A 12,907-nucleotide genomic window follows, 5' to 3' on the forward strand; every position below is an offset into this window, starting at 1 on the left:
TGTAGACTGTGTTCTTTAGACTTAACTTACAAAAAAGATATTGATAAGATAACGAGTCCAGAGACAGGTAACAAAAATGGTGGAATGTCTGGGGGTAAAACATATTGAGAGTGACTTTAGGAACCTAATATGTGCAGTCTAAAGGAAAGAAGGGAAAGGTGAGACATGATTGAAACCTTTAAATACATCAAGGGGGTGAATATGGTTCAGGAGGGCAGTTTTTTCAATATTAAGTCAAAATCAAGAATACTGGGACATGACCTCAAACTAACTGGAGGAAAGTTCAAAACTCAGCAGAGGCAGTGAGACAATCAGTAAATGGCTTCAAACATGCTTGAGGCAAACACAGATCTATACTCAGACAAAAAAGTTAACTAGAAAAGAAAAAAAAATGGGCAGACTTGATGGACTACTTGGTCTTTTTTCTGATGTCACATGTTTGCGTGGTTGTACTGTAGTGGGAAAATATTGCAAGAGTTGGGGCTATCAGCATAGTCACTGCTGATTCACAAGCCCTGTAGCTTGTTAATCAACACCTGGCCATGCCTAGTCTTGCCCACTGATTTCTGGATTGACAGCACAGCCTCTGTTGAAACCTTCCCACTGTGTGCCACAGTGTTTTGCATTAGGGGCGTGTGAGACAAATGAAGGAGGATTTGGCTTAGTCAGGGAAAGCATTTTTTTTCCTTTACTTTATTAGACTTGTGCATCCCATAGTAACTGGATTTCCTACGTGTTTAGACTTTCATACAGGGGCCTTAGTTGTATTTAACATTAAAGTAAAGCTAAAGCTATTGTGGCTGTACTTCAATGGATCACATGAGTGCAGTTCATTCTCCACTCTTGTGATCTTTCTTCAGCCAACAGCGGGCTGAAGCCAATGTTGCAGAGTCGGTCCAGACTCTGAAAAGATCTACCCAGATGCCAGGACGGGCACCTGTGCTTTGGCCTGGCGCTAGGTGATACTTGTCAAGGTTGCTATTTTTTGTGCAGGAGGGGGGTATTTTTTCTTTTAGCAAGAAACACTATAAGGGGTTTGATTTATCTTTGTCACAAGAAGTATCATCATCTACAGGCTCAATATGGAGAGGAAAATCTTCAAAATTTCTTGGTAAACACTAATTTACTAAACAGCTTTAATTGTAATTGCTGCATGTAGTGGTAAGGTAACAATACAGAAGCATGTTACAGATTATTTCAGGGGCTAATTTAATACGCCCAATGCAGGAAATAGCAGTGATTACTGTATGCAATGCTGCACCTGCATTTTACATTTTTACTGATAAAATACAAGGAGCAGCATAAAGCTTGTAGTATAATCTTCCTCTGCATTACACTGCCGGGAACACTGCTAGATAGGATAAATATTCAAAATGCCTGCTGAATAGCTGGGAGAAATTTCTTTGAGCCCTGGTTCACATTTAGCATGCAATTTGACATGTTAAATTGCATGTCAAATCGGCGGCAATTGCTGGAAATGGCCACATCTAAATCGGTGTGACACCGCATTTGCAGCGCCACATCGATTCCCAAAAGTAGTTTATGTACTACTTTTGGCGACTTTGGGGTGTGATTTCCATATGTGCAGCACCCAAAACAGATGTCTCTGAATTTGCCCCCGAAGCCGGGACTGACATGCATGAATTCAGCTGAACGCGCAAAATTTCATTTCCGCTGTCGGTGTGAACATGGTCTGATAAGGAGGGAAGTAGATGAGTGGAGCAAAATGAATCTAGAAATAATTAGCATTTTGTCTTGTGTCTAGTATGTGATTTGGATTCAAAGGAAGCCGGATGATGTCTGAGATGGGATTTTTTTTTCCTCACACAAGTCTTAAGCCTGGCACACACTATTAATTTTTTTTTTTTTGTTCAACTGCGCGGGTTGAACGAAAATAAACTGTCATTGAGCGCTGATCTGGAGTTGGTCAGCTGCTTTTTTTTCCAGAAAGAACGACATAAACATGGGCCGAATGTTGACCATTTTTTTATTTAACTGCCTATTGTCGCCTGACATTTGGCCTGTGTGTACCCGGCTTAAGGCCTCTAAGGCCGCGTACACACGGTCGGTCAAAACCGATGAAAACGGACTGAAGGACCTTTTCATCGGTTCAAATCGATCGTGTGTGGGCCCCATCGGTCAGTTATCCTTCGGTCCAAAAATTTAGAACTTGCTTTAAAATTGAACCGATGGACACCTAACCGATCTGTCAAAACCGATGGTTAGTATGCAAAAGCATCGGTTAAAGGTCCACGTGTGCTCGGAGTCGAGTCGAGTGCTTGGAAGCATTGAACTTTGTTTTTTTTTTTCAGCACGTCGTTGTGTTTTACATCACCGCGTTCTGACACGATCAGTTTTTAACCTATGGTGTGTATGCACATCAGACCATCAGTCAGCTTTATCGGACCTTCGGACCGTTCTCATCGGATGGACCGACCGTGTGTACGCGGCCTAAGGCCACACGGATGTATTCATTTACTGTTGCTTATGTGCAAGATTTTGCTTGCAGAAAGATCCTGAGTAAAAAAACACAAGTTTTGTTTTTTAAAGACCTTGCATATAGGCGCATAATGTATGCAAATACAAGTGTATGGCTACATTCACATGCCCATCACAAAAAAAACACATTTGAAAGCATGTTTTAATTATGGCTCTGAATGCAGGTTCATAAATGTAAAAGGAGTCATGCAGTGTAAACGTGTTATGTTTAGATCCGCAACCAACAATCTCTGTTTGTAATTTGCACACTTACTCAAGCAATCACAGGTAAACACATATACATAGATGTTAAAGGTGAATTCTGGTATCAAAAACCACTGGCTTACTCTTCACTGGCTGTGATTGACAGTGGGAACCAATGAAAAGGGAGAGAGCTGAGGCTCTGGTGCACATCCCTGGGTTGAGATTGGGCTCAGGTATGTATTTAGGGGGGCTGCAGATGGAGCTGCTTGCAGAAGTTTTTTTTTTTTTTTTACCTTACTGTCCCAGTGGTCACAAAGATGAATAGAGAGGGCAAATCTTTGCATTGGGGACGCAGACAGCACTAAATACATATAAGAGGTCCTAACCCTTAGCATTCTATGGAGCAGGAAAACAGCAATACAGTAATGCTGCAGTCCTTAAGACAATAAAACACAGGAGCACTTAACATTTAGAAAACCACTTTAAAAAAAAACAGTGCATGAAAAACATTTGTTTAAAACATCTTTTTAAATTAGCTTTTTGAAGCATCAGCGGTTGCTTTCATTTTAATCTTCATTAAAAGCCATGTGCCAGTATCTGAAAGATCCAAATCTCTACAGGAAAGTGTGACTCAGGAAGGTAATACCGGCGCCAGGTTAAAGCTGGTGGCTTTACCTGTCCTTAAGAGTTTCATGCAAACTAAAACCTCTAGTAACACATGAGGCTCAATATCTTCTTATGGCTTTTTGCTGCTGGAATATTACAGGCCAAGTGGTATTTCTGCCATCCAGGAATATGTGAATGGTCCTATATTTCTCCATTTGCAGCTGCTGTCAAATGATTTCCTAATCTGGCAACGTGCTTTTCTAAAACTTGGAAGTACATTGGAAGCTGTAAATCGGCAACGGAATTATTTCAGCACATTTCAAAGAATATATTTCTGATTCCTATTTGACGATTGCTTTTGGTTGTACATTGGCCCTCCGTGTTTACACAAAAGAATAATTGTCAGATGATTTATCTTAGCTGTAAATGGAAAAGTGTTTTTCTTTACACTCCTTGAGGTTTTGACACCATTCACATCTGGTCACTTTGATCTTGTTTATGTGTAATATCTGGTACACATAAATCTTAGAATAAAAATGCATTATTATATTAACCATTTTCACACCCCAGTGTCGCATACCTATATTCCTGAAATGTCAACATATACAGTAGTATAGTTAAAAATAAATAAATCTGTACCTTCTGTAATTAAAACTTTGGCTTGGCTGAGATGATGCCTTCAGTTTGCTGCAGCCATGAAAGAGCATTTTCTCTCTTTTCCCCCAATGCAGAGTGGGACCTATCAATAAATGTATCTGGGTGTTTAATTGAGCTCAACTTTATGTTTGAAAACCATGACACAATTTTCTAAGGCTGTTTCTGAGGCGCTTTACAGGCACTATTGCACTAAAAATAGTGCCTGCAATGCGCCCTGAAAGCGCCGCTCCTTTATATCCAGTGTGAAAGCCTGAGAGCTTTCACACTGGAGCGTTACGCTGGCAGGATGGTAAAAAAAAGTCCTGCCAGCCGGCCAAAATGCCCACAAAGCGGCATTTTGCGGGCGGGTTTAACCCTTTTCCGGCCGCTAGCGGGGGTTAAAACCGCAGTGCTAGCGGCCGAAAATCGCAGCAAACTCAACAGTAAAGCGCTGCTAAAAATAGCGGCACTTTAGCCCAAAGCACCCAGCGCTTCAGTGTGAAAATAGCCTAAAGTCTCGTACATGCGGACGGTTTTCCCAACGGTTTCCGACTGGAAAACTGCCCAAAAACCGCCGGACAAAAAAGAGAACCAGCTCTCTTTTTTCCCGCCGGTGGATTTATGCCCGGCAGTTTTTGGCAGTTTTCCTATGGGAAAAACTGCGATGGAGCATACACACAGCCGGGATTCCCAACCAAAGCTCCATCGCAGTTTTCCTGTCGGGTAGGCGGAAGACTGACCGAGCAGGTTCTCGGCTTTCCCCTCGGGATTTCCGACTGGAACTTTTCCTGTCGGAAATCATGCACGTGTGTATAACAGTTAAATCTAAACAGTATAGAACATTTTACTGGAATTGGAGTTCTTCTTGAAATGTAATTGTTACTTTAAAATTAAACTTCACTAAGGCAAATGATAGTGACAAGCAAAAGATCTGTGCACATGCTTATCACACTTTGAGGTTTAGTGCCTGCCTTCCAGGTGTTTTGCTTTGATATCTTTGGTGCACAAATGAATAATAATGGTGGAGTTATGCATGTGACATTTGTTTTTAATATGGAGAGGAGGGTGAAAGCTGTGGTCCAGTCCTCTTTGTGTGGCTGACTGAGCGTAAAGAGTGTTAATATGTATAAGGTAGTGGCACACGGGTATAGAGTCCACCAAATTCTCAAAACAAATTGATGTTCCTAGGAGTAGAAGGTGACTGCTAGCTCTAGTGAAAACCCCTACAAGAGAAACGGGCAGAGAAGAAAAAGTCCTTTGCACTATCCAATTGATTCTCTGCTGAATGCTAGGTATCTATTCTATCATTAGTTCGCTAACTTGAAGCTGCTGAAAGTTCAATTGTGATTGGTTGTAATGGGTTACTGAACAACGCATAGTCATTGTGGGGGTTATTTACTTAGATTGGAAAGTGCAAAATCTGGTGTAACTTTGCATAGAAATAAGGCCGGGTTCACACTTGTCCGACAAATGCTCCGACATTGAGAGCTCATGTCGCATGACGTGCAAAAATCAATGTTTCCCTATGAGAGCTGTCTTAACTGGTCTGACACAAGTCGGTCCGACTTTGAAAATGCTCCCTGTACTACTTTGGTCCGACTTTGATCCTACTTCAGCCCATTGAATATCATTGAAGTCGGATCAAAGTAGGAGCCTTGTCCTTACCATCTGACTTTTGACATCCGAGATTGTGATTACAGCAGCAGTAAAAGGAATTTATCTCACTCTGGGATTGTTTTGATTGGTCAAAGAACAAGTCAGACTATCACAAAGTCGGATCAAAGTAGTATCCTGTTCATGAAAGTCGGATGGATGTAGGATCAATGTAGGACCGATGTTGCAGAGCAAAGTAGCATGAAAGTCATGTAGTATAGTGTGAACCCAGCCTGAAAGTGCAAAATCTGGTGTAACTTTTCATAGAAACCAATCAGCTTCCAGGTTTTTGTCCTAAAAGTTTAATTGAACAAGCTGAAGTTAGAAGCTGATTGACTACCATGCACAGCGGCTCCATTTTTAGTAAATCCTCACCTGTATGTCTAATTACATGGCCTTTTCTATTTTAGTAAACACTACCCAGTAACATGCAAGCAAAATTTAAAGACACTTGTTTGAACTTTTCTCAGACATTACACATACACTGTGTTGTCTGTGTATTTACCTGCTGTGCAGTTTTTGGGTGACATAAGCAGAAAGTTATGGTTCGATATAACATCACTTCCCCCAATAGGGTTAATTGCTAGCAAATGACTAAATGGGATTTTAAGGTGAATGCTGCAGCTGTCTGCCATGTTAGCGGTAAAAGGAAATGTGGCGCCATTTCAGGGTCACTATTTGTATCTGTCTATCACAGTAAGAACATGGCAGTTTCTCTCAGTTTCATTCTTCTGTATAGCATTTCTGTCAATTGTTTGGCTCCATTAAGTGTGCAAGGGAAATAAAAGCCTCAATGACCAAGCCACAAGGGGCTGTGTATAAACTCTCTCTTTGTCCACAGTCAGAACATTACATTAGGTCTCATTATCCATTTATAATAAGTGACCTTTGCCCTCTGGGTCATTGAAAAATACTCAGTGTGCTTTTCTAACACTAGGTACCTCCATCAGCAGACTGATGAAACAATGAACCGTCTGCTTGTCTCATTGAAGGGGACACTTAGCAGGTTTTTATAAATATGAGGTTACAAGCCAAGCCCCTTAAGCAAACCCTGGCTCTTTAATCTTTCAAGAACCAGTGAAGTTTGAAGATGTTTTCCCTCTCCTATGCTGTTATAATTTTATTCATTCACATATAAATATCCTGACTAAAAATGACATTTTATTCACTCTTTGGTTTAGAAGAACAACTCCAAGTTAAAAAGCTATTGTACGAACAGCCATTTTCTAGTGTTTGGGACCTTTGTCCCCAGGGCTGCAATAAGTGGTGCTGCACAGATGTTTGGTTATTTTAAAGGTCATCTGTGACATCTGCTCTGAAATCTTCCGTGCCCTTACATACACCTATACAGGCAGACGACTGCAGGCAGCGTGTCATTTTCAGCACGGCATAAGAACACTACTAATGTGAATATTCCACAAAACGACATGATTCCTGACCCACTTTCTCACCCATCTGTCCTGTGATCACATCTACCTCTACAGCTCAGAAGTAGCATTGCTTAAAACTTTTTGTCAGCCATCATTTCTAACCTTTTTGTGCTACATATTGTAGCTGGTATATAAGTTATGTTAAGGGGGTTTACTGCACCTGTAATTTACATGCATGTTTACATTGAAAACCTGCTGAAATGTAAAGCCTGCAGTGTCCTACAGTGTGTTTTCCTATTTTATCAGGCTCCTTTCAACTTTTTTTTTTTTTTTTTTTTTTTAGCATGGGTCTTGGCAAAGCCCTTAACACTTTTGCAAAGCACTGTGCTTTATAAGTAGCAGTATGGTTGCAATGGTTGCAAAATGGCCATACTGTTCCTTTATAAATGGGGCACCAAAAGTTGAACACATTAGCAGTACAGTAAACAGACAAGGTACTATGAACACTTAGATACTAAGAGCCAGATTCTCAGTGGAGATACGACGGTGTATCTCCAGATACGCCGTCGTATCTCTGAGTTGCGCCGTCCTATCTATGCGCCTGATTCATAGAATCAGTTACGCATAGATTTCCCTTAGATCCGACAGGCGTAAGTCTCTTATGCCGTCGGTTTGTAACTGCATATTTACGCTGGCCGCTAGGGGCGTGTACGCTGATTTACGCATCAAAATATGTAAATGAGCTAGATACGCAAATTCACGAACGTACGCCTGGCCGACGCAGTACATTTACGCTGTTTACGTCTGGCTTTTCCCGGCATATAGTTACCCCTGCTATATGGTGGCGTAAGTGCGGTGTACCAATGTTAAGTATGGCCGTCGTTCCCACATCGAAATTTGAAAAACTTATGTCGTTTGCGTAAGTCGTCCGTGAATGGGGCTGGACGTCATTTACGAAACCAATGACGTCCTTGCAGCGTATTAGGAGCAATGCACACTGGGAAATTCCACGGACGGCACATGCGCCGTTCGGGAAAAACGTCAATCACGTAAGGGTCACAGAACATTAACATAAAACACGCCCCCCTGTCCCACATTTCAATTAGGCGGGCTTACGCCGGCCGATTTACGCTACGACGCCGCAACTTACGGAGCAAGTGCTTTGAGAATACAGCACTTGTCCGTCTAAGTTGCGGAGGCGTAACGTAAATCGCATACGTCACGCCGCCGCAAAGATACGCGGATCTACGTGAATCTACCCCTATGTATTGTGGTGCATTGCAGTTCAGTGCATTCTACATTTTGTTTTTATTTCAGGTACTTATATAGCACCGTCAATTTACACATCACTTTACATTGTAGTTTAACAAAAGTCCCTGCCCTCAAGGAGCTTACACTCTTTCGTCCTGAACTCACATTCATACATACACATACTAGGGCCAATTTAGACAGGATCCAATTAATCTACCAGCATGTTGGTTAATACCCGGAGGAAACCCAAGCAGGCACAGGGAGAACATGCAAACTCCAGGCAGGTAGTATCATAGCTGGGATTTGAACCAGTGACCCTTTATTACCTTTCATGTCTATGACTAGATTGTAAGTCTAACAAGCAGGGCCCTCTGATTTTCTCTTTATTGAATTGTATTGTAATTGTAATGTCTGCCCTACAGTTGTAAACCACTGCACAAACTGTCAGCGCTATATTTAACCTGTATAATAATAATAATAATAATAATAATGACTCATGGGTGTAAATCAGGGGTGCCCAACCTTTTGAAGAGCAAGGGCCACTTAAGCGACTTGGTAACCAGTTGCAGGCTACAATGAGCGGAGCGAGTGGATGGCAGCCCAATTTGCTCTATAGAGCCCACTCTACTCTCTTTTTTTCCGCAGATTGGATTGGAGGTAGGCGTTTGTAAACGGACACAAGTACATTTACATCTTCCACTCCTTATAGGTGAATGAAGAGGGTCAGATTTGGTCGGCCTGACAGTGTGAAAGGGGCCTAAGGCTGTTTTTACACCGATGCGCGGTCGTTTACCCGCCTCACGGGTGCAGCACAGTTCACCTGTGGCTTTCCTGCAGGTTATCTGCACTTTGTCATAGACTTCTATTATATCCTGTAGGTGTGGTGCACTTTCAGAAAGCACACCAAACTCACAGGTAATTGAAGGCTATGGCTTAGTGCAGGTAACACGCAGGTGCACTTCTCTACACCTGTGGATCAGTTTGAAAGCAGCCCAGTAACCACTTCAGAACAGATATGCCCATACAGTGAGGAAAATAAGTATTTGAACACCCTGCTATTTTGCAAGTTCTCCCACTTGGAAATCATGGAGGGGTCTGAAATTGTCATCGTAGGTGCATGTCCACTGTGAGAGACATAATCAAAAAAAAAAAATTCCAGAAATCACAATTTATGATTTTTTAACTATTTATTTGTATGATACAGCTGCAAATAAGTATTTGAACACCTGTCTATCAGCTAGAATTCTGACCCTCAAAGACCTGTTAGTCTGCCTTTAAAATGTCCACCTCCACTCCATTTATTATCCTAAATTAGATGCACCTGTTTGAGGTCATTAGCTGCATAAAGACACCTGTCCACCCCATACAATCAGTAAGAATCCAACTACTAACATGGCCAGGACCAAAGAGCTGTCCAAAGACACTAGAGACAAAATTGTACACCTCCACAAGGCTGGAAAGGGCTACGGGGAAATTGCCAAGCAGCTTGGTGAAAAAAAGGTCCACTGTTGGAGCAATCATTAGAAAATGGAAGAAGCTAAACATGACTGTCAATCTCCCTCGGACTGAGGCTCCATGCAAAATCTCACCTCGTGGGGTCTCAATGATCCTAAGAAAGGTGAGAAATCAGCCCAGCACTACACGGGAGGAGCTGGTCAATGACCTGAAAAGAGCTGGGACCACCGTTTCCAAGGTTACTGTTGGTAATACACTAAGACGTCATGGTTTGAAATCATGCATGGCACGGAAGGTTCCCCTGCTTAAACCAGCACATGTCAAGGCCCGTCTTAAGTTTGCCAATGACCATTTGGATGATCCAGAGGAGTCATGGGAGAAAGTCATGTGGTCAGATGAGACCAAAATAGAACTTTTTGGTCATAATTCCACTAACCGTGTTTGGAGGAAGAAGAATGATGAGTACCATCCCAAGAACACCATCCCTACTGTGAAGCATGGGGGTGGTAGCATCATGCTTTGGGGGTGTTTTTCTGCACATGGGACAGGGCGACTGCACTGTATTAAGGAGAGGATGACCGGGGCCATGTATTGCGAAATTTTGGGCAACAACCTCCTTCCCTCAGTTAGAGCTTTGAAGATGGGTCGAGGCTGGGTCTTCCAACATGACAATGACCCGAAGCACACAGCCAGGATAACCAAGGAGTGGCTCTGTAAGAAGCATATCAAGGTTCTGGCGTGGCCTAGCCAGTCTCCAGACCTAAACCCAATAGAGAATCTTTGGAGGGAGCTCAAACTCCGTGTTTCTCAGCGACAGCCCAGAAACCTGACTGATCTAGAGAAGATCTGTGTGGAGGAGTGGGCCAAAATCCCTCCAGTGTGTGCAAACCTGGTGAAAAACTACAAGAAACATTTGACCTCTGTAATTGCAAACAAAGGCTACTGTACCAAATATTAACATTGTTTTTCTCAGGTGTTCAAATACTTATTTGCAGCTGTATCATACAAATAAATAGTTTAAAAAAAAATCATACATTGTGATTTCTGGATTTTTTTTTTTTTTGATTATGTCTCTCACAGTGGACATGCACCTACGATAACAATTTCAGACCCCTCCATGATTTCCAAGTGGGAGAACTTGCAAAATAGCAGGGTGTTCAAATACTTATTTTCATCACTGTATATACACTGTGATTTTAGAAATAAACTTACCTTTAATAACAGTATTCTATTCTATTTTATTCCATCCCAGAGCAGGAGGTGACAGGCCACTTCAGAGGGCTCCGCGAGCCACATGTGGCCCCCGGACCACTGGTTGGGCACCCCTGGTGTAAATAAAGCTTCACTTTTTTATACTATGCTCAAAACATTTTCCTTTAGACTTATAGCTGAACTCCAGGCAAATAGCATAATACTCATATGGGAGCTGTTTTTTCCACCAAAAAATCATCTACACAGTCCTAGCACACAACACTGCCAGGCTTGTGAACTTCTCTCTTTAACTGTTTTAAGACACTGGATGTGCTACACATGAAACAACAGTGTGAACCAGCACCAATGGCTCGTACACACTATCCGAAAATCGGACGACCGTCCATTATTTTTTAGTTTTGCATGCTAGTCGCTTATCGAAAATGGAGAGGTTACTAAAGTTACAACAATTCGCATATGACAAAATAAAAAATTGGAAGTGATGTAATGTTTTGTAGTGTATTTGTATTGTCTTTTTGGGCAACAACTATACTGAATAAACAAAAATCACATGATCTGGTATCATACAAGAACAATTTGGGTGCTTGTCCGATCGGATAATATTGGATGAACTGTTATTTTTTTTTTACTACTAATGGCGGCGATCAGCGATTTTTTTCGTGACTGCGACATTATGGCGGACACTTCGGACAATTTTGACACATTTTTGGGACCATTGTCATTTTCACAGCAAAAAATGCATTTAAATTGCATTCTTTATTGTGAAAATGACAGTTGCAGTTTGGGAGTTAACCACAGGTGGCGCTGTAGGATTTAGTGTACACTTAGTGTGTGTTTACAACTGTAGGGGGGTGTGGCTGTAGGAATGACGTCATCGATCGAGTCTCCCCTATAAAGGGGATCACTCGATCGATGCAGCGCCATAGTGAAGCACGGGGAAGCCGTGTTTACATACGGCTCTCCCCGTTCTTCAGCTCCGGGGAGCGATCGCGACGGAGCGGCTATAAACAAATAGCCGCGCCGTCGTCCCGGATCGCTCACCGAGGGAACCCCCAACCCACGTCTAGGCAGGCACGTACAGGTACGTTGATGTGCCTGTCCGTGCCATTCTGCCGACATATATCTACATGCGGCGGTCGGGAAGTGGTTAAAGCATGCTTTAAAACTTGTCGGCTGGAAACCCGTCCGTCCGACATGTCCGCTGGTTAGTACAGAATAGCTTCTGCTGAGCTGTTGTGTTCTCCCAGCTGGGGGGGCGTCGGAACACAACAGCTGGATTGCACACAAAAAGTAGTAGTGTGTGTACCAAGCTTAAAAGTGCATTATCTGCTTGTATTGAATTTGTCACCGTCGCAGAGACAGTGCTGCACAAGATGTGATCTAACAAAAAACTATTCCTTCAGAGCAGAAGCAAGTAGGAATCTACAACAAAGATTGTCAAAATCATTGCAAAGTACATTAATCGTCTGATTCGTTTTTTTTTCTCAACCAAAGTGGATTTACTTTAAAGTTTACTACTATCACAAGTTGGCTGATAAGCTGTTTAGCACAGTGCAGGTTATAAGTTATCTTTAACCACTTGCTGACCAGCCGCTGTAGTTATACTGTGACAGGTTGGCTATATTGTGCAAATTGCCGTAGGTGTACGTTGCTTTGTGCAATAGATGCAATGGGCGCCAGAGGCACACGCCCTTGCCAATGCGAGTGGCCAGCGGCCATAATGTCCGCTGGCCACCCGCAAATGCTCCACAGAGAGCCAGAATGGGGATCTGTCAATGTAAACAAACAGATCCCCGTTCTGTCAGGGAAGTAGAGAGTGATCTTTTGTTCCTAGTGATCAGGAACAGTGATCTCTCTTTACTCCCAGTCAGTCCCCCCCCCACAGTTAGAAACACCTCCCAGGGAACACAGTTAACACCTTTCCTGCCAGTGTAATTTACACAGTAATCAGTGCATTTTGATAGCACTGGTCCCAAAAAAGTGTCAAAAGTGTCTGCCGCAATGTCGCTGTCTCGCTAAAAATGGCTGAACACCACCATTAC

General features: G+C 42.4%; 1 protein-coding gene across 5 annotated transcripts in view; it reads left to right on the forward strand.

The window, feature by feature from the left end:
* Window positions 1-12,907, forward strand: part of BCAS3 (BCAS3 microtubule associated cell migration factor) — a 1,469,256-nt gene that overhangs the window by 723,875 nt on the left and 732,474 nt on the right. The gene's annotated exons all lie outside the window — the stretch shown is intronic.

The sequence above is a fragment of the Rana temporaria genome, chromosome 2, assembly GCF_905171775.1.
Source record: "Rana temporaria chromosome 2, aRanTem1.1, whole genome shotgun sequence".
NCBI classification, from domain to species: Eukaryota; Metazoa; Chordata; class Amphibia; order Anura; family Ranidae; genus Rana; species Rana temporaria.